This window comes from Lutra lutra, chromosome 11, assembly GCF_902655055.1.
Source record: "Lutra lutra chromosome 11, mLutLut1.2, whole genome shotgun sequence".
Taxonomy (NCBI): Eukaryota; Metazoa; Chordata; class Mammalia; order Carnivora; family Mustelidae; genus Lutra; species Lutra lutra.
Window position 1 is genome coordinate 23304032 of NC_062288.1, and position 23746 is coordinate 23327777.

At 36.2% G+C, this 23746-nt stretch overlaps 1 protein-coding gene and 1 long non-coding RNA gene across 8 annotated transcripts in view; one reads left to right on the plus strand and one right to left on the minus strand.

Annotated features, from left to right (window-relative positions):
- Nucleotides 1–23746, minus strand: part of MAGI2 (membrane associated guanylate kinase, WW and PDZ domain containing 2) — a 1365890-nt gene that overhangs the window by 563692 nt on the left and 778452 nt on the right. The window lies entirely within an intron of this gene.
- The window catches only part of LOC125080408 (uncharacterized), a 40470-nt gene continuing 18292 nt past the window's right edge, over nt 1569–23746 (plus strand). For 3 of the 5 annotated variants that reach the window (XR_007121363.1, XR_007121362.1, XR_007121365.1), the window contains exons 1-3: nt 1569–1625; nt 19615–19750; nt 23340–23496. This is a non-coding gene — a long non-coding RNA (uncharacterized LOC125080408). The remainder of the gene's footprint in view (nt 1626–19614; nt 19751–23339; nt 23497–23746) is intronic. The other 2 variants (XR_007121364.1, XR_007121366.1) reach the window with 2 other exon arrangements.

Genomic DNA, 23746 nt, shown 5'->3' on the forward strand with positions numbered 1-23746 from the left:
GATACCGCACCAGCGAGGTATATACCTTAGTATTATTTGAGAAAAAGACTGAAGCCCTGAAAATGATTTGTAGTAGATTCTGAGGACACAACAAGACCTTTATCAGTTCTCTGGCCCCAGGAGCTACCACCCTAAAGGGAAAAACAAATACGATGTGGCAGTTATTTCAAGGATATGGACTAAGTACCATGGAAACAAAGGAACAAACAAAAAGTTAGAGTTAGTAATGAATGAAAGTGAGACTAAAACCTAAGTCTTCTAACTTTGAATCCTATGCCCTTTACATGAAGGTGTTGTATTCATTAGGTCCACCTTGGTAGGAAGTATTATTCGTTTTCACTCCCAAGTGCTTCAAGTTTTAAAGCCATATTGCAAGTGATGTCTAGCATGCCTCTTAGCAAGTTACTAGGACAGACTACTGAGGAATAGGAAACTAGCATCCTTTCTTCTTATTCAGTAGTTACTTCCAGAGCTCTGATTGTCAACCCAATGCCATCAAGAAATTCTGATCTTCACCCAGTGTCCAATAGTGTTAACAGTGCTCATCCTAGGCATCACAACAGCCACATGGGAATCAGGGAATATAAACTAGCCCTCAGGGAATTGTACAGAACGGTTTTAATCTATGTTGCAGCCAGAAATTTGGGTGTTTCCATGTGTGCTGCACATGTGAAGGTACCTCACCTGTGCGCTGAAGTGGAAAAAAGTTGGAGAACTGCCACAAGAACCTATTTTAGGATGCAATAAATTTTGAGATAAAATTCTTTAAGTAGGAATTGCTCTTGAGTTGTTGGTAGAAGGGAAGCTAACCAAAGAGATATACCTTTAAAAAGAAAGAAATGTATGGTGGGTAGGAGAGGGAATAGGACTTTCATTAGTTATGTAAGGTCCAACAAATTTATTCTGTAACACTGACTTATTTCTGGGCATCCTCCAGTTTGAGAGTCACACGTTTTGCTATTTTTATTTGATATTATGACATGCCCTAAGATTACTGATAATCTGATACATTTTGGTAATGCTTTACATGAAATAGCTAAATTAAGTGAATTGCTCTGTGGTCTAATGATTAATTTTAGGAAGTTTGGATCACAATGCTGCTGAGTCCTGATGACCTAAGATACAGTCATAGGTGCAATGTGGCTAACTCATTCAACTCCATATGCAGAAAGCAAAGAAACAAAACAAAAAACTTGTAGTTTTCCTAGCCAATAGGACTTCAATCAAAAAAATCCATGGAGTGATACAAGAGATACAGAAGTAAAGGAAAAGGTAAAGATAATGCACACAGCATTAAATGGTTTAAATGCTGGTAGACTATTCAGATTCCTAAATTGTTTTCATACTTCTCATCTGCATTTAATTGTAAATGCAATTGATTCGGGCTAACTTGGTTTCTTAATGGTTAAATTCACATTTATTGCAGTAGGGATCTGAGACAGGCTTTTAAAATATCAGGCTGTTGTAGTTTTGCTTGCATATATCTTTATAAGGCTTCTTCTGCAATCTTCAATCCAATATTCCTAGAATCTTTGTGATATCTGACACTCTGTTTTCCTCCCCCATACAGAATCATTCACTTGGTAAAATTTGCATACATCTATTTAATAATCCAAGAAAAACAGGTATGTGACACTTCTTTATTTTTTAGTCACCATATTAACTGACATAGAATACAATATAAAAACAGTATATTCTAAAAACCTCTTCTGAATATTGAATTATTTTGATTTTAACTGTCTTCTTGGGATTGTCTTCAAAAAATTGTTCCATATAAATAACTAAATTTGCTCACACATTAATTTAAAATATATTTACTGAATGCCTTTTGTGAATGCAGTGTTTTAAACTCTAGGGATATTAAGGCAAAGAAAACAAACTATATGTTCTCAAAGATTGTAGAGTCTGGTGGCCATGGAATTAAATAAAGAGTTGCAATAAAGTACGGTGAATGCAATAAGAAGAGTTTAGGATAGGGATCTCATATAGGTATATTGGGCAATTGGTGAGAGCTGCCAGAAGAAGCAGCCTCTGAGTGGAGTCCTGAAAGATTGAAGGAATTAGTTTGGTAAAGGAAGGTAAAGGAGGGTGGTGAGGAAGTGACCATGTGAGAGGAGTCTAGGCAGAGGAAAAAGAGCTATGAAAGGGCATGGCCCATTTGGGAAGATATGGGGGATTAAAACTCAATGTCTAGAAGAGGATATGACACGTCAGAGGACAGTCAGGGCAAATAAACTTTTTAAAGGAGTTTCAACTTCCTTTTGAAGGCTAGGAAGAGCCCTCAAGGATTTTTAAGCAAGGCAGTGAAGGACTGGATTAGTACTAGAGAAGGATACTACGATTACACTGACTGAATTAGAAAGTGGCAAGTCTGGGAACATGGGAAGCAACTGGTGATGTTGCTTTTGATTTGGGTACACATTCTGATGACCTTAAAAAAAAAAAGGCAAGCTGTTGGAAAGTGAGACTGGAAAGTGGACATGTTTAAATAATAATTTAAGAAATAGAACTGCCAGTGTTCAGTATTTGAAGGGAGACACCAAAGTTGATAAGATATTTCTGGCTTGGAATACTAGCTACCATTCATAGGGACAGATGAGTACCCCAGGACAGGTTTGGAAGAAGAAGATGAGCTAGTCTCAAACCTACTGAGTTGAATTCTCATGGGGCATCTAAGGGGAAAGGTCAAGAATGCATTTTATTCATGGCTCTGGAGTTTAGGAGAGAACGTGGGCTAGAAATGTAGATTTGGTAAAATTAAATGAATACGGATTTTATATGTAACAGTTAAAGTACTGAAATATTAGTGTTGCAAGCACTTATAGGATATGACCTTGTACTTGAATACCACTAAAATCTGTTCAAGTAAAAATCAAGTTTTGGAAATGAAGGCTTCCATATGGCTATTCTTTTTATGAGTTGTATAAAATTTTATTCCCCACCTTTTTATTATCCATTTGTACTTTTGTATACTTTGAGGACACATTTTCACCTTCATTAAAATTATTTCCATATCTGCGTAAAAAGCGATTCATAGTCTAGCATATAAAGTAAACCAGAATCTCCCTAATCTATTGGAGGTTACCAATGGATTACCATTTCATTCCTCCCCTCAGTCTCTGACAAATATCTAGAGTCCAGGAGCTAAGAAAGGCCAGAATGAATAACATACCCAGGTGTGAACTAACATAAGAATTTTATAAAGCCAATAATACTGATTTTTAACATTTTAATTGCTACCAAAACAATGTAACTCTTTTTTTCACTCTACTCTTGTAGTGAACAAATAGCACTACTCAGTGAACTCCCAGGTAGACTTCGAGAACCTCTAGATTTGGAATAAATACTGCAATATGCCCTGTCTGGCTTCCAGTAATTCCTGCACCCAGGTCTCATGTTCTCTCCTCATTTGGTATCCTGAGTCCTTCCCCAGAATGACACTGACAATTGCATAGACAGGCCATGTTATCCATGCCCACTGTGGGGAAAAAGACTTCACTCCTGTTTGCTCTTCCTTTCTGGGGTTGTCATAGGGCATTTTCTGAGCCCTGCGTTTCTCGAAGAAATTCTTTCATATGAACTTTGGACTTCTCTCTCTTCCTATACAGAATACAGAATTATCCACAGAAGTTGTAGTGTCAATCAGAATCCTTTAAGCAGAATGCTTATATACCCAACCTTCCATCCTACCTCCTCAATGCCATAGGATATCTTTATATATATAAAAAGATATATATCTGGGAAACTCCTTTATATATATAAATATATAAATATATATATATCTATAAAATATATATATCTATAAAGATATATATCTGGGAAACTCCTTAAAAATGTTATTATTGTATCTTAATAATCTTCTCATTTTACCTAAATGCTTTGGTAACTAAAGACAATTTTATCTCTTTAAAGCCTTACTACAATTATAACAGAGGAACAAAGAAAGAGAGGGGGTGAAAAAAGGAAAGGAGAGAATAGCAGAACTTCAGGACAGCAGCACAATTTTAGACGAAAAAAAAGAGAGAATTAACTAACTTTAGCAGAAATAAGGAGGAGAAATCTAGAGCCTGCATAAAGTTATCAAAAAGAATCAACCAATACATACTGTGGGCCCCCTGAAGGTAGCTGGGCTTAAGTGCAAAGCTGAAACAGGGAAGTTAAACAGAAGTTTACTCACTGGAGCTCTGAACTTGCCAGCTCCTTTCCCTCACTCTAGAGCACCCAGAATACAGGCAGTAGGCATGAACCCCCAGGCAGGAGACTTCAGCACTCTTCTCTAGAGAAACCGAAGGGCCCTAGGGAAAGACCTCTTAACGCTGAAGTTTGAAGATGCCTCCTTTCCAATGAACAGCACCAGGCTGCTGGCCAGTCCCCTTGAATAAGGCCCACCAGTCACAGAGCCATTCCCTAGATTGGAGATGTATAAGACCTCTAAGCTATGTCTCACTGCCTCACATTGGAATGCACACAGCCAAGAATCTTTTGGCCTGTGTAGAAAGCTCCAACATCTAGAGACCAAAACAAGCAGAAAAGTAGAAACAAGGGAAGAAGAGACTGTTCCAGGAATAGAAGAAAAGTGTTTAAAATACAGATGTTACATTCATGAAATAACATAATGGAATACAAAAGACTGATCAAGAGATTGAAGCAAGAAGGGAAAAAGAAACCTATAAATCATCGTATGGTTTATGTCAAAAGCAGTATTCACTAGCATTTTGTAAAATTATTGGCGCATCTGAAAAATTTAGCAATATATAATTAGAAAATCAAGCAAATGCAGGAGGCCCGGGTGGCTCAGTTGGTTAAGCATCTGCCTTCGCCTCAGGTCACGATCTCAGGGTCCTGGGATTGAGCCCTGCTTTGGGGCCCCAGCTCACCAGGGAGTCTGCTTGTCCCTCTCCCTCTGCCCGTCCACCTGCTTGTGCTCTCTCTCAAATAAATAAATAAAATCTTTATTAAAAAATAGAAACAAAGAAAATTAAGCAAATGGTAAAATGAGGCAGTTATTAACTTATGAAAAATGATACATAAAATCATAGTGTACCACTTGTCTCAGGAATGAATAAGGCTCTCATAAGCATAAGAAAATAAACCATGAGTGAAATGAATAAAAAAACGTCATTACCTCTGAGGGGAAGAGAGAGGTATAGGGTATGTGAAGAGTGTATGTGGCGTATAAATGGAAAAGAGCTAAGAATCCATACACTAGATCAGGAATCAAAATATAATTTGTAAAACAGATAAACCAACAAATAAGAGTACAAGAATATAAGTTTAAAATATGTAGTCCCATATCAAATTGAATTACTAAATAAGTTAAAAGTGATGGTCTTAAAGGAGGAGATGTGGGCTGGTACCAGGTGAAAGACACTCCTGTTATTAAACATTGGCCTTTTTTCTGCTACTTGACTTTAAGTATCTTCATACACTACTTCGTCAAAGTAAAAATAAAGTAAAATGTATTTATCTGGCAATACTTTACAGAAAGATGAAAATCTATTTTTTTAAGATTTATTTATTTATTTTAGAAAGGAGGGGCAGAGGGAGAGTGAGAGAGAGAGAATCTCAAACAGATTCTCCACTGTGGAGCTCCATACAGGATTTAAGCCCACTACCCTGAAATCATGACCTGAGCTGAAATCAAGAACTGGATGTTGAATGGACTGTGCCACCCAGGTACCCCACAATTTAATTCTTAAATCTGATTCATCCCTCTTATATAGTAAAGCAAATACGTATTTCAATAAGCTGAATATACTTCTCAATGGTCTCAAGGTTTTGAAAACGTAGGATTTGGGGCAATCATTCTTAATCATTTTTTCCATAAGAATATTCTTGGAATTCTTTCTGAAATTCACCTGCTAAGAAACAGTATTTCATATATTTTGCATAAAAGGTCTTAGACATCCTGTCTGCCTCATCTCAGGAAATTTTGGTTGTTGACTTTGAGATAATGCAAAAATCTTGTTTTCTTCCAGGACTTTAGAGCATCTTTAAGATATATTCAAATTCTTGGGGCGCCTGGGTGGCTCAGTGGGTTAAAAGCCTCTTCCTTCCTCTCGGGTCATGATCCCAGGGTCCTGGGATCAAGCCCTGCATCTGGCTCTCTGCTCAGCAGGGAGCCTGCTTCCCACCGCCCCTGACTCTGCCTCTCTGCTTACTTGTGATCTCTGCCTGTCAAACAAATAAATAAAATCTTAAAATATATATATATATATATATATATATATATATATATATATATATTCAAATTCTGACCAAAAGGGGGGGAGGATATATTCAAATTATGCATCGTTACTGGATGCTAATGTAATTTCAACTTTCAAAAATTTTAATGGCTGAATGTTTAGGGCACTGATATCCCCATCAACCCCTACACAATCACTTTCCCAAACTTTCCTTTTCCAAAGCAAAGAAGTTCACATCTTTACACTATGTAACCTATAGAACATAGTAACACATTTTGAAGGATCTACATTAGGGAAATAAACAAACAAAAAAATACAAGCAGAAAATATTAAGCTTGCATTGTTTGTGTATCATTTGGGCTTGTTCCTATCCACATATAATATAATCAGCCCCAAATCTGCCTTCTTGTAATGATGAGGGAGGCAAGCTAGAGTCCTACTTAGCTAAATCTCTTCAATTCGGACACGAGGAATTATCAATAGAATCTGTCCCACAATCAAAGCTACATAGGCAGTTCTAACACTACCCAACTGTTGTTAAGAATTTGAAAGGTAACTCAACCATACTCTAGCTTTTCTAACCCAAATTCTGGAAGAATATAATCTTTTTTTTCTTCTCTCACTCCTTCCTTTCCATACATTATAATTCCCAGAAGATCAAAAACCTTTTCTCTCCTTTTGGAAGATTTCTTGTCTTGAATACTTTGAAGTAAGTCTTCGTGTACATTTGATTTAGTCTCCACACTCAAAACTGAGTAGAAATGTTATGTTCTCTCATCTAAGGGCATTTTTCTTAAAATCTAAGAGCATTTTCACAAGAATAAGGTAAAGGAAAGGGACTGGAAGAGCAGGCAAACTGACATATATAAGATTGGACACATTAGCAAAGAACCAGGCACATGATTATGTGAAATGGCGCAGGGGTCAGAAAGAAATGGGGAAAAATATCTTTTCACAGAATGTCTTTTATGCTTATTTCGATCATTTAAATAGATAAACCTTTTTTAAAATCAAATACATTATCAGAAAAAAAGAAACCTGCATATAGATTAGGAACATCATTTTTAAAAATGTAAGTCATATCACATAGATTTTGTTCATGAGGTTTCATTTAATCTTTACTTTCAGCTTTAGAAAAGGAGTTGAAATTAATTGATTAACCAAGAACTACAATAATGGGGAAAATTAATGGTGATTTTAAGAGCAATCTGATCAAAGCTTTAGCTCCCTGACTCTGAAAAGCCAGCTCCTTTTACAATAAGCAATCCCAGGCACTGGTTACTAGATGTAGGGACTCAATCTTTCAGTCATCAAAGACCTCCTGTACTTTCTCTAATTAAACTGACAGGAACACTGAGGAGCGCCAAGAAAGCTGATAATGAAAAGTACTAAATCTTTTAGAAAATTTTGAGCTGAACAAGGCATTGTATCTGGCTCAAAGGCAAAAGAAATATTAATTTTCTTACACATAATTAACTTAAATGTTTTTCTTAAAGGAGCGAGTAATGACAGGAGATGCTCTAATATAGGTTGCTCTTAATTTAAAAAATGAGTTTGCTGCCTTCTAGCTCTGCTAGATGTCTATTCTGGGGAAATCTTATCTAAGCTGGTGACCTCAATGTCATCTTCGATGAAACAATAAGACCTATAGGAAGGTCATTTTGAAAGAATAGAGACCTTGAACTGGACTAAAAAATCCAAAAGGTGAAGCTTTATTGATTTAAAGGAATTCTGGCCGATTGCATTTTTGTTTTCTTAAAATCTACAAGAAATTTATAAAGCTTATGAGACCTATTGATTCAAAGGGCTAATATTTATTGAATACCTACTGTGTGCCAAATAGTGTATTAGGCACCAGGAATATAATAATGCTCAACAGCAGAAACAGTCCCTGCCCTTGTGTGACTTATAGACTGGTAAGGAATATTGATACCAATGAAATAACATGAAAATGAATGTATAATGGCATTTGATATGTAGATATACAGATATGTAGAGAAATAGGATTGATTCCAGTATTTCATGGCAGCACTGCAGTCTAAAGGAACCAGGAAAGATTTCTTGAGGAAGTGGCTCTCGAGCTGGTGTCTAAAGGATGAGTAGGATTTAACTAGGGCAAAGAACTATTGGGGGAGAAGAGTGTGGGTAGGGAAAGTTCTTTAGACAAATAATAGGCATGGTGATCCTGAGATGTTGGGAAACCACGCATTTCAAGGACTGGGGGAAGATGGCTGAAATATTCTGGTGGGCAAGGAGAACACGGGGAGACATGGTGTTCCAGAGACAGATATGAACTAAAGGGTTTTGAAGATCATTGAAGAATTTTTGTCTCCCCTACCCTATTGTTCGTTTGTGTGACTGATAATTTACTGATTACCTTTCATCCTCATAGTGACTCCCATTATTCCACACATATACTATGCACAAATATTTTAATCAAATGAAAATTCATTCATTGGACTGACATTTATTGAGCACTGTCTTTGTGCCACTTACCACTCTAGGAATTGAAAAAGCAGTAGTGAACCATATAGATTTCAATCCTTTATTTTTTTTAATATTTTATTTATTTATTTAACAGAGACAGAGAGATCACAAGCAAGCAGAGAGGCAGGCAGAGAGAGAGAGAGAGAGGAAAGCAGGCTCCCTGCTGAGCAGAGAGGCCGATGTGGGGCTCGATCCCAGGACTCCGAGATCATGACCTGAACCGAAGGCAGAGGTTTAACCTACTGAGCCACCCAGGTGCCCCAATTTCAATCCTTTATAGAGCTTACATTATAATGAGGAAAACAGAGATACAAAGGCATACATAAGTAAAGCGTAAGTTGATTGGGTATTAAATACTAAGGATAAAGTGGGGCATGGGAGCAGGAAGTATAAAAACATACCTTTGTGTTCAAATATATCCTTACTGATATTCATTCTTGTTTTGTATGAGTACATTTAAAGTCATGAAAATGGCATTGTGCTACAGATCTTGTTTATTTTTTTCCTACGTAGAACCATGTTCTTAAGATCCTTCATGTTATTAGGAGTACATGGAATCTGTTTTTTCTGTTTCATAATACTCCATGTGTCTCCATCACATTTTATGTATATGTATTCCAGTGATGGCCAGATTGCCTCCATTCCTTATTCTAAGTCATGGATCCATGGATATGTGTGTTTGTGGGTGGGGGGGGGGGTGACAGTGGATGAGCAGGGGGGCTGGCTTTGCATTTTGAAAAAAACAAAAACAAGACCTGCTGGATGCAATGTGAAAATTGGAGTGGAAAGAGTCCAAAATATATGTAAATAAACTATTGAGGAGACTTCCTGCAGCAAGTCAGGAAGAAATAATGTATCTTAGACGAGATGGATGGTAATGATGGAACTAAGGAGAAATGAGAGGATTCAAATAATGTTTAGAAAATAATGTTGATTGGCCCTGGTGATAGAATGGATATGGAAATGAGGGAGAAGTATTACATGGACCTAACGCTGGTTAACATATACAATTACACAGTGAAATATTCTTTAACCATTCTGCAGGAGAAATTCACTAAATACCTACTACATGCTATTAACTGTACTAAGAGTTTAAAAGTCTAGTAGAGAGACCAAAAAAATGACAACCAAAATATAATCCCATAATTACTATGATGAAAACCCTGAGAAGGCACAGGTACAAAGCATACCGAAGTCTGTTCGGAGATGGACAGAATTCACCAGGGAGACCCTGGAGGAGAGCAGCAGGAAATCCAAGCACAAAGGCATGTTAGTGTAGATGACTATAACATTTTAGAGCAACTTTGGGGAGTTTGTGTATGCTGGATAGGAATTAATGAAGTGGAAGCTGGCAGGGATGAAAAGGACCCTATCATTCTACAGCATAAAAAGAATTTTATGGAAAAGTTGATGGAAGCTACTTGAGCAGAGAAGTAACCTTATTAGATTTGGATATTAAGATTACTCTGGCCCCAAGAGAAAAAAGTCAGTAAAGATAATTCTGGTGTTCTCTGAGATGGTCAGAATATGAACAATGACAAGGATACTGGGAATAGACCAGAGGGGATACATTATGAAGATGCTGTTTAGGTGTTAGGACTGGAAGGACTGGATGATTACCTGAATGTTGTGGAGAATCAAGGGTGACTCCCATGTTTCTAACTTGGACAATCATGATAATATGTATGATATTTACTGATACTGGGACAACAGTGGGGACAGAAGTTTTGAGGAGATGATGTGCTCAAGTAAGGAGAATTTTAGTTTATGCTTCCTTGAAGGACAACACAGATGGAGGTTATATATAGGTTCAGACCCAGGAACTAGGTCTAAGTTAGGGATAAAGATTTAAGAGTGGAGTATGTGTAGAATGAGAAGAAGAATTAAGACTAACTGATTTCATGAGGGGCTAGGCAGAACAATCAGTGTAAGCAAAGGGGAGTAAGACAGAATAGGCAAAGATAGCTGAGAGGAGAGGAGAATCAGGAAAAAGGAGAGAGAGGCAGAATGATAGAGGGAATATGACTATATGGTATTCCATATATAGTCTCTAAACATACATTTTCTAAAATGTTACACTCATTTATCTCTTTTACATACAAATTCAATTTATCTTTGCATGTGATGGCATACTTTTAACAAAGAATCCAGGTTTATAGTGTTTGGATTTTATGGCATTAATAGTGTTTTAATATATAGTTAAAATGACTGCTCTATAAAAGTTCCCCTTGTCTTGCAGTTTATATGCCCTTGTATTCGGCGTAACATACCCCTCCCATAACTTCCTCTATATTTTCTGCTATCTTTGCATCTGTTTCTCACATATGTGGGCTGTTTCTTCTATCAAAAAAAGAAAAAAAGATTTCACCATTTCCAATTTTCATTTTAATCTCTTCCTCATCCTTTATACAAACTTGTAAATATATCACAAATTTTCCAAGGTCTGAGAGCCTGAACACTAATGGAATTAATTACATTAACAATAATAACCCAGATGTCACTGCTTTTTGAATATACCTCCTATGAGGACCTTTGCCCTTTGCCCAGTGCCTATAATACTGCAGCTGGGCAGGATTGTTGCTGCTAGTTTGTCCAGCATTTGAACCCCTTCTCTTTGCTTAAGAAGTCCATCGTTGTGTGAATATTGTGAGAATAAGGATCCTGTTTTCCCATCCCAGAGGTATGGAAAAAAAAAAATTACTCTGCACTTGGGCAGCTAGGGTGCAGACATGTAACCGAATCTCGGTCAAACACTCTTGCTGAGGATTTTCAATCCAGACAGATTAACCTGAAGAAGCAGAGAGCGATGAACGTATTTTCCCGCCTACAACAGCATAAGTCCAGGGGTAAGGCCCTGTGTCTTAAGCCTACAGTGCCTGTAATTGTTAGAAGTCAGAGACACTTCACAGGGTTCTTCCTTCATAGTGAGCAACCTTTGCATGAAAACTGCCTCATATATCGCATTTCATTAGTAGTCAAACATACAAGTGACATTTAGCATTTTTTCATATAACTATTGGCCATTTGAAGATTTTCTTTGAAGATATCTATTTAAGTCTACAGCCCATTTTTAAAATGGGCTATTAGGGTTTTTTTTTGTTTTTATTATCTTTTAAATCATTTGAGCTATAGGAGTTCCTTATATATTTTGGAGATTAACCTTTTTTTCCCTGCTTCCAGTAGCAATTTATTGATTACTATGTGACAGATACGGTGTGTTCCTGGGCGATGAACATAAATAATGAATTCTTCCTGAATCAAAAGGCTTAACATCCAGTGGAAAAGACTTATAAACAAATGATTATAATAGAATTAGATTAAGTTAATAAACCTGTGTTCTCTTTTTCTGGTTTCCTGTCTTCCAGAAATACTCATTGCTCATTATATATTTTAATGTTTTGGGTGGTTTTTGTTTGCTTTCCTTTTTACCCCCTTCACCCATTCCAAACCCCCCAACCCTTATCTTCTGCAAACACAAATCTGTACTCTATCTATAAGCTTGTTTTTGTTTTTGTTTGTTTTTAGATTCTGTATATAAGAGAGAGTATAAGGTGTTTATCTTCATTTCACTTATTTCACTTAGCATAGTGCCATTGAGGCTATCCATGTTGTTGCAAATGGCAAGATTTAATTATTTTTTATGTCTGAATATTATATACTGTTGACCCTTGAACAACATGGATTTGACTGCACAGGCCCACTTACATATGGATATTTTTCCAGGAATATATTGGAAAAATTTTTGGAGGTTGTGGAAATTTGAAAATTTGAAATTTGAAAAAACTCTCAGATGAACTGTGTCACCTAGAAAAGTCAAATCAAAAAAAAAATTACCTCTCTCTCATAATTGGAGAAACTGGGTATGAATCTATCATCACATAAAAATGTTTCCAATACTCTATTATAAATATGATAGTGATACTGTATGCCATAAAAATTTTACAATCATTCATTCATTAATATATAGGCTAGGCTACTGTGAAGCATTCCAATAGATTACACTAGGCTACCATAAAGCAATCATATTGCTGCTTCTTTGTTATCAATGCATGAAGCATTTTACCTGGAAATAAATATGATTTTTTTCACATTATTTTTTATTTTTGATATCTAGTGCTAGTACTACAAGGTGTTTTGTATTAAATAAGATAATACTGATATAGGTACTGACAGACAATTCATCTTATAAGCAGATGACATAAATTTATAGTATTGGTAAATATAGTACAGTACTGTAAATGTTTTCCTCTTTCTTGTGACTTTTTTTTAAGATTTTATTTATTTACTTGACAGAGAGAGACACAGTGAGAGAGAGAACACAAGCAGAGGGAGTAAGAGAGGGAGAAGCAGGCTCCCTGCTAAGCACGGAGCTCAATGCTGGGCTCGATCCCAGGACCCCGGGATCATGATCTGAGCCGAAGGCAGACGCCTAAAGTCTGAGCCCCCCAGGCGCCCTTCCTTATGACGTTGTTCAAGGATCAACTGTATATACCACAATTTCCTTAGCCATTCATCCACACATAGTTGTTTCTGTATCTTGGCTGCTATAAATAATCCTGCAATAAACATGGGGGCGAATGTATTTTTTTGAGTTAGTGTTTTCATTTTCTTCAGATAAATACATAGATGGGGAACTGCTGGATGATATGGTAATTCCAATTTTTTGAGGAACCTCCATACTGTTTTCCACAGTGGCTTCAGTTCCACAAACAGTGCACAAGGGTTCCCTTTTCTCCACATCCTTGGCAAAATTTGCTATTTCTTGTCCTTTTGTTAATAGCCATTCTATTTCATTGGGAGGGTTCATCTCACTGTGGTTTTTATTTGCATTTCCCTGATGACCAGTGATGTTGAACATCTTCTCATGCACCAGTTGATCAGCTGTATGTCTTCTTTGGGAAAATGTCCATTCAGATTTTTTTGCCTATTTTTAAACAGGATTATTATTTTAATTACTTGCTATTGAGTTGTATGAGTTCTTTATATATTTTGTCCATTAGCTCCTTATCAGATACAAGATTTGCAAGTATTTTCTCCTACTCAGTGGGTTGCCTTTTCACTCTGTTGATTGTTTCCTTTGCTTTGCAGGAGTTTTTTGTTTGATATAATCCTGTTTATTTTTGTTCTGGTTGCCTGGCTTTTGGTGTCATAACCATGAAACCATTGTGAAGATCAATGTCATGAAGATTTCCCTCTATGGTTTCTTCTAATAATTTTGTGGTTTCAGGTTTTATTTTTAAGTATTTAATCTATTTTAAGTTTATTTTTATGTATGGTATAAATTAATGGTCCCATTTTACTCTTTTGCATATGGATATCCAATTTTCCCAGCACCATTTGTTGAAGAAACTATTCTCTTCCCATTATATATTCTTGGTATCCTTGTTGAACATCAGTTGACTGTACATGTGTAGATCTACTTCCAGACTCTCTATTCAGTTCCATTGGTCTACATGCTTTCATTATGCCACTACCATACCATTTAGTAATATTAAAACCCCCAATCCATGAATATGGGCTATCTTTCCATTTGTCTGTGTCTTCTTTAAATTTTTACCATTAATGTTTTGAAATTCTCAGTATACAAATATTTACTTCCTTACTTAAGTTTATCTTAAGTATTTTATTCTTTTTGGTACTATTGTAAATGGGATTATTTCCCTAATTTCCTTTCAGATAGTTTGTTGTTGGTATTAAAAAAAAACAACACTGTTTTCTTTTTTAATTTTGTATCCTATGGCTTTACTGAATTCATTTATTACTTCTAGTGGGCTTTTTGTTTTTATGGAGATTTCAGCATTTCCTATATATAAGAACATGTTTTATCTCCAAATAGGGACAAGTTTACTACTTCCTTTTCATTTGGATGCCTAGCCTTTTGATTTCTTAGGCTCAACCTAGATACCAGTCTATTGGGTCTCCCAAAGTGCAAAGAACACAAATTAAGATCCTCTCTTGATCTGACGTCATGCAGGTTAATTATTCTATGCCAGCTTCTTGCCACTTGCTGGGTTTGGGATTCAGTTTCCTTTACTTTCCTGGGCTTCAGTGTCATCTACATAATGGGAATAATAATGATAGGACATCTACTTTATAGGTTTTTTAATGAAGAATAAATTATATCTTCATTTACATCTGTGGAGATTAAATGATTATATCTAGTTAATTCTACATCTTTGAATAGAGTCTAAGATACAGCAAATGTTTCTTATTGCTATTTTCATCATATTACTATTGTCATTATTAATGGCTATTGTATCTTAGTGTCTCACTTAAAATTTCTAATTTAACATAATTTAATTCCTGGTATGACTATGTTGACTTACATAATAAAATACTTCTTGTGTGGTTAGAGGGATGCTAGGCACTTAAGTTATGCAAAGAGAAATTTAAGAAATATTGTTTTGAAATCACTGTAGGTATAATACTGGTCTTGAGGACATAACCATTTTTTGTCTTTATTATCAACTCTGGTCTCTCCCTTCTGGCTTACTTTGAGGGACAGCAAACTGACATGGTCAGGTTTCCAGCGGCAGAGTCTAATGACTAGTCAGTACAGACTTGGTTGTGTGGACAGAATACCAGTACTATACATTGTAGGCTGTAAGAACTCTTAAAGGGCATCCAGCTCAATCACTTGACTTTCATTGTATACAATGGAGGCCTGCAGGGTTGAATGTTAGTGTTGCTTTCAAACATGTGCTCCAAAAACACTGGTTCTGGGGATATCTTAATAGAGCTCCATGACAATTAGTTCCATAGTCTAGCAGGTTTGAAAAGGTCAGAAATACAAATTCAAACAGGTTTCTTTACTGTAGGACTTCTCAAAACTTTAAAATACAAATTTGTAATACAAATCTTTCAAGGATGATATGGTGGCAGTATTCTATATTTTCCAAACTTGTTTGACCTCAGACTATTTCCTCCCTCTTTGAGAGTGGGAGTCAAATTTCACTGTCCTGTGTTCTTCTAAGTACACATTAGTAACCATATGGTTTAGAATGATGGGATATTATGGTAGAAGGAGCCTGAAAGTCACAAAGGCACAACTAGAAGAGAGGAGACTTGGAGCCAGTCATCCAGTTATGGAAAAGAAAATAAGCAAAACTGACCTTGCATTGACTGAATAACTTTCCAATGGGAAAATGTTATTCCAAGCACAAATTCTGTGTCAAAAAATATTGGAAGCAATCTCAAATTTGTCACTTACTACCTCAGAGCCCTCCTACAAGTTTCTAACCATCTTTGAACTTCAGATTCCTCCTCCATGAAAAGGATTAAAATAATAGTTTCATTAAAGAAGCATTGTGAAAATTATTGTGTGAGCAAAGCACAGTACCCAGTGTATTAGTCAGGGTTCTCCAGAAAAACAGAATAGGCTATTGAGGTCTGAGAATTAGGAGCACCAAGGGGTAGGAGAAGATCAATGTCCCAGCTCAGTATGGCCGACAGCATATTCAATCATCCTCAAACTTTTTGTTCTACTTAGGCTTTAAACAGACTGGGTAATACCCACACACTTTTGAGAAGGCCATCTGCTTGACTTTGTTCACCAATTCAAATGCTCGTCTCTTCCAGAAACACCCTCTCAGACATGCACAGAAACAATTTTTAATCAGATATCTGGACAACCCATGGCCCAATCATGTTGACACATAAGATTAACCATCACATCTAGTATTATTTTTGATGTTTTGATGTTGTAGTTATTTCAGTCCAAATATTTATCCATGAATCCCCTCGAGAACAGCACTGCCAAGAGAGCTCTTAGCCCAGGTTCGACAACCCTAGCAACTACTTACCAATGCATTCGGTTTATTATTTTATTAGCCCTGGATATTAGAAAGCATTTCTTTATATCAAGTCACAATCCTTGTCTCTTTATCTATTGCTTGTCTAGTTCCATTCCTTAAGGTCACTCAGAACAAGTCACATTACTTTATCCTGTGCAACTCATCAGTCATTTTTTTTTAAGATTTTATTTATTTATTTGACAGAGAGAAATCACAAGTAAGCAGAGAGGCAGGCAGAGAGAGAGGAGGAAGCAGGCTCCCTGCTGAGCAGAAAGCCTGATGTGGGGCTCGAACCCAGGACCTGGGATCATGACCTGAGCCGAAGGCAGCGGCTTAACCCACTGAGCCACCCAGGCGCCCCTTCTCATCAGTCATCTAAATATAGTGCTCATGTTCTCCTAATGCCTTCTCAGTACAGGTCCAAAACCAAATTCGTGGCAGATTCAAGACTGGCATTTGCCCTTGCAATTCCTAGGCTTCATCTGTATATTTGGACAAATATCTCTGCTTTCTCTGGGTCACAGTGCATCCCTATCAATTCTTTGTTTCCTGGAGCACTGCAGTCCTTCACTGGCTATCTTCTGCATTCTAACATATTTTTAGAACTTGTTTTTGGCTGCAAATGAGGACAGATTCTATTTCTTTCTTTTTTTTTTTTTTGAAATTTTTAATTTAAATTCAACTTAGTAAACATATACTGTATTATTAGTTTCAGGGTAGAATTTAGTGATTCATGAGTTGCATATAACACCCAGTGCTCAATACATTAAGTGACCTCTTAATGTCCGTTACAAAATTACCCCATCCCCCATACACTTCCCCTCTAGCAACCCTGTTTGTTTCTTATAGTTAAGAATCTATTTTGGGGGGCGCCTGGGTGGCTCAGTGGGTTGAGCTGCTGCCTTCGGCTCGGGTCATGATCTCAGGGTCCTGGGATCGAGCTCCGCATTGGGCTCTCTGCTCGGTGGGGAGCCTGCTTCCTCCTCTCTGCCTGCCTCTCTGCCTGCTTGTGATCTCTCTCTGTCAAATAAATAAATAAAATCTTTAAAAAAAAAAAAGAATCTATTTTGGTTTGCCCCTCTCTCAGTTTTCATCTTATTTTATTTTCCTTTTCCTTTCTTTATGTTCATCTGTTTTGTTTCTTAAATTCCATGTATAAGTGAAATCATATGGTATCTGTCTCTCTGACTCACTTATATCACTTAGCATAATACTCTCTAGCTCCATCAATGTTACTGCAAATAGCAAGATTTCATTCTTTTTTATGGCTAAGGAATATTGCATTGTATATATATGTACCACATCTTCTTTATCTATTCATCAATCAATGGACACTTGGGCTATTTCCATAATTGGCTATTTTAGATAACACTGCTATAAATATTGGGATGGGGCACCTGGGTGGGTCAGTAGATTAAGTCATCTGCCTGGGCTTAAGTCATGATCTCAGGTTTCTGGGATTGAGCTCCTTGAGAGTCTGGCTCCCTGCTCAGTGGAGAGTCTGCTTCTCCCTCTCTCTCTGCCCCTCCCCCCTGCTCCTGCTCTCACTCTGTCCCTCAAATAAATAATAAAGTCTTAAAAACAAATCGTGATGTATGTATTTCTTTGAATAAGTATTTTTGTATTCTTTGGGTAAATACTTAGTAGTGCAATTGCTGGGTCACAGGGTAGCTCTATTTTTGAGGAACCTCCATACTGTCTTCCAGAGTGGCTGCCCAGTCTGCATTCCACCAACAGTTGTAGGAGGGTTCCCCTTTCTCCGCATCCTTGCCAACATCCGTTGTTTCTTCTGTTGTTGATTTTAGCCATTCTGACCAGTGTCAGGTGGTATCTCACTGTGGCTGTGATTTTTATTTCCCTGATGCGGAGTGATGTTGAGCTTCTTTTCATGTGTCTGTTGGCCATTTGTAGGTCTTCTTTGGAGAAGTATCAGTTATCTCTTCTGCCCTTTTCTTGACTGGATTATATTTTTGGGGGGTGTTGAGTTTGATAAATTCTTTATAGGTTTTGGATACTAGCCCTTTAGCTCATATGTCACTTGTGAATATCTTCTCCCATTCCACAGGTTCCCTTTTAGTTTTGTTGATTGCTTCCTTTGCTGTGCAAAAGCTTTTTATCCTAATGAAGTCCCAATAGTTCATTTTTGCTCCCCCCCCCAGATTCTGTTTCAATAAATGTGATGGACATGAGGATATGGTTTAGTTGACTTCAAAGAGGTCAGAACTTTCTAGAATACAGTGTGCAGCCTGGGATGCAAACAACTCCATCAAACAATTACCCAGCTCTTAAGATTGCAGTATTGTAGCTCTCTGAAAACTACAGTATTATAGTACTATTTAATTCCTTCAAGCACAGTGCCAACAATTCTTGTACTTGAAAGTGGATTGCTAGCACAAAAAAATTTCAAATGACTGTTCTACAAGTTGAAATGACTGTGCCTTGGCAAGGCCTGTCAAAGTCCATTCTCTAACAACTTGGCTGTTCCTTCCCCCTAGCAGTGTCCCTTCCTTACTTAAATTCTAGATTCGCAATATTCTATCTCAATATTTTCATGCTCATATTTAATGCATTTTGTTACCTTTGACAGACCTTGATCAATATTTCGTTATTTTGAGGCATGATTTACTTTCATTCACTCTTGCGAATGTAGCTTTACTTTCCTATATGTTTCTATTATTTCTCGTTTCTATAAAATAGATGCCATGAGGAAGCATTTTTTTCATGAATAGAGGAATTATGCAAAATTTAAATGAAACATGGAAAGCAAAAACACTTTTTAAGTAATTGGAAACCCATGTTGGAAGAATATAAATAATTCCATTAAATAATATTTCTGAGTCTAATTCTGTAACAGGAAGTTATAGGAGTCTACCAAGAAGCAAGTGTGGTCTCAAATTGTATATAATAGAATTAAATCAATGATAATTGTAAGGATACCCAGAATAGAAAATAATAGGCAACAAGAATATAGAGGATGTGATTAACCAAGATGAGAATGAATGTTTACAGGGGATGGTTTCAAAATGAAGTGAAATTTCAAATTAAAGAATAAAATAAGAAATAAAAAGAATTGAAAATAAAGTCATGTCTGTGTTATTAATATCTTTATATACTCAGAAGATTATTTTTATCCCCTTCCCCAATAGCTTCCTAATTACTACTAAGAAGGGTTGCCTAGATAAAAGGATGAGATTTTGAAGAGTAAAGACCAATAAAGAAGAAAATGTTATATATTTTCATCCTCGTGGATAATAATTTATTAAATGATAAGGAGAAAAGGAGGTAAAGTATTAACTGAAATTATTAGTTCCATTCAGGCAAATATCAAGTAAGACCCATTTGACAAGAGGGCAATTACCAATATACCATTCGGGTTACTGAATTACATAGAAAAAGTGGTGTATCAGGGTAAATTACATCAGTTTTTAGGCATATAACATGCCAAACCACACAACTTATTTTGAACAAAACACCCATATTTATGCACATTTCTAGGGCAGTGTTGTTTCTTATGCAGAACAGAGAAATCATTTCAAATAAATTTCTGCTATATTCAACAAGCCACTGTCTCATGGGAACATTTGTGAATATCATCTCCATTATTCACATTGCTGTTACCTATAGCTTACTAGTTAAAAAAAAAAAAAGTATTGTAATGTAAGAGCAAAAACAAAGGAATAAGACCAAATGAAGCATAAAATGTGGCATATCCCAACAGGGGAAGATTTTTAGAATATAAAGTAGGAATTTGGTAGAAATATAAGATACCAATTTTCAGAAGAAAGCAAAGGATAAACAAAGCAAGAATAAAGAAAGCAAATAATCAGTGAGATTTGGGTAGAAACAAAACACTTAAATTATAAGTAAAAAAATCTAAGTAATAGTCCATTGTATATATACACCATATCTTCTTTATCCATTCATTAGTTGAAGGACACTAGGGCTGTTTCCATAATTAGGCTATAGCAGACAATGCTGCTATAAATATCAGAGTACGTATATTACTCAGACATAAAAAAGAATGAAATCTTACCATTTACAATGACAGGGATGGAGCCAGGAGTATTATGCTAAGCGAAATAGGTCAATCAGAGAAAGAAAAACACCATATAATTTCACTCATATGTAGAATTTAAGAAACAAAACAAATGAACAAAACAGGGGAAAGAGAGGGAGGCAAACCAAGAAACAGAGCAGAGAACAAACTGATGGTTACCAGAGGGGAGGTGGGTGGGAGGATGGGTTAAATAGGTGATGGGGATTAAGGAGGGCACCTGCCATGAGCAGTGGATATTGTATGGAAGTGTTAAATCACTATATTGTACAGCTGAAACTATTAGTACATTGTATGCTAACTGGAATTTAGATAAAAACTTAAAAAAATAAATATGTAAATAAAGGAAAAATCTGAATTGTGATAGAATGAAAATATGACAGGAGCTAAATAATTGAAAAGAAAACAAACAAGAAGAGTACTAAAAAGAGGTTAGTGCAAAGGTAGGACTATGAATATAAAGGAAAAATGTGATACTGTGATGGGACAAGAAAATTTTCCAGTGTGAAATACCTTTAACTTCTGATTAATACGCTTTGCTTCAAAGATGAGTATATATAACACTCTGAATGTCAGCTTTTCATGAAAACAAACCAAGGTAATGATATAATATTTCCTTCTCAACTGGGGCTTTGAGAAAGTAGCCTGTACCTATCACTCCTCAAGATCCTTGGGGGAAAGGTGGCTGTCTCAAAAAGTAAGAAAAAGTCAACATACTGTTACACTAAGACTTAAAAAAAAATGGATGAAGTTGAACATTTGCATTTTATTAATACATTAATTTTAACAGTTTGGTAATGCACCAGTAGTGTTATAAATCTATTTTAAGTCTAGCATATTCATTAGGTGCTTTGCAAATATACAATATATAGGATTTCTGACTAAAAAAAAAAAAATGACAAACATTACCAAGGCCAAGGAATATGTAGTTTCTAATTTCATTATAATTGGAAACTATCTAGTCATTTTTCTTAAGTAAATTCACATACACTTAAAATGGTTTGGGACATAAGAAAATCATGTATTTGCATTTATAGTATGTGTTTATAAATTATTGAGACAATTTGAAAGAGTTAATTTGAATATAACTTTGAATACATATAATTTGTTTCCAGTCAGAAAATAGCTAAAATATTTCATCTCGTTTCCATGGCATTTTCAGGGGGACTGTGGTATTCTACTTAGGTGAATATTCTAGCCTTTTCCTTCAGAAGTTCAAACTTTTAAATTTTAATCACCTTTGAAGGAAATCTTCCTCAAATATTACTTTTCTGCATATGACTTAAACTTTTCTGGATAGCTCGGGGTCGTTATTAGGAAAATCAATAGCTCTGCTGGGTTGCAATATTCTGCTGTCCTCTGGGAGACTGATGAGTGCTTCCCCTATAACAAATGACCCTAGATGACACTGTTTTTTAATTTCTTCTGTACACTTTTTGTACTTTTCCCCTGTCCTCAATCACTGTCAGGCTGTCAGTGTCGGCCTACGGGAGGTTCCAACCCCACTTCTCTCTCCCTTACATAAATCATTGCATGCACCCTCTCCTAATTTGCTGCTACATTTTACTGTAAATGAGACTTATTTAAATTGAGGGAGGATAGAGGAGAAGAGAGTGGATAACATCAGCAAACTTGCAAATACTATTTGAAAATGAGTGTTCCTGAACATCCTTGAAGGTAGAAATGATAGGAAGCACCCTTGTTGAAACTAGTTAGACTTCAAGTGTAATAATGCTTGCTTCCTCTCTAGTGAAACCACATAGCTGCATCAGATTTTTTTTTTCCTCTGGAAGTTTAATGGAGAACTCAGAGAACAGGAGTAGAAATTGGAAGTATCTAATCTTCTTGGAAATAATCCCGAGGGACCTGACCTGGAGAAATCTTTCTGTTCTTGTGGACCAGCCCTGAGGGAACAGATGCCCTTGGGAAACAGCACCCTCCAATACCAGGTCACAGTGTCAGAGGGCGGGTTTTTCTAGTCAAGTACAAGCCTGTTGAGTAAAATTCTTATGTATGGAAGGAAAGTGTGGGGATGGGGAGAAAGAAAACTCATTGGAAAAATTTAAATTAATTCTTTTCCTTTGATTTACCCATCAACCTAAGATTCATCTCAGTTTGAGCTTCCTATATATTGGCTCCTTATGTTGTATTCAGTGCTTGGGTTATCATCAGTATTCCAATTTAAATTATGAATTTTTCATATTTATCACTTAGTCCATTAACTATTTGGTGAAAGAAATGAAACTTTCACACATTATAAGAAAATTTAAAGCCATTCTCATGTAAAATGAAAGAAAGAGAAGGATGAGGCAGGAGTAGAAATCTTATTAGCAGTGTAGAATTAATAATGGAATAAAATTTGATTTCCATTAATTCTCTAAGAATAAAAGAATAATAAAGAAACTCATGCTCCCTTATAGTTTATTGAAAACCAGCCAGAAAATGTTAGTGAAATGTTATATATTCCAAGCACCATAGGTCCACATTAATTAAAATGCCTTTACATTTCTTTAGTGAGAGAACACACATATTAAGTCCTTTGTTTTAAAATAACTTTCTGGGGACGCCTGGGTGGCTCAGTTGGGTGGACGACTGCCTTCGGCTCAGGTCATGATCCCGGAATCCCGGGATCGAGTCCCACATCGGGCTCCCAGCTCCATGGGGAGTCTGCTTCTCCCTCTGACCTTCTCCTAGCTCATGCTCTCTCTCACGGTCTCTCTCTCAAATAAATAAATAAAATCTTTTAAAAAAAATAAAATAACTTTCTGAATTTGCATATTTTCTAATACAACCTAGCATCTTTTTCTCTCTCCAAAGGTTTGGCCTCATTACTTCTATTCTCCAACTCTTCACTGATTTTCTGTACTGAAGGTAGTGAAATCAAGAAGGTCTTTGTAATACTTATGGAAAAAAAATAAAAAGAAATGAACAAGACAGGGATTGTACAAAAGGGCATAAGTCCAAGAATATTTAGGTAAGTACAATCAACAGAACTTGAGTGAAGAAGGGGTTTATTAGAAGATATAGTTTTGTTGGCCAAGTCTACAGGTTTTGATTTTGAGTGATTTGACAAATCATGAATTACTGTAGTGAAAAAGCCAAACTATGAGGAATGACCATAGCAAGGTAAGAACTGTATTTTGGAGACAGTGTTATAGTTTGTAGGGTACTGACAGACAAACAGGTATGGGAACTCAGAATAGGGATTCACAAGGTTAATCATG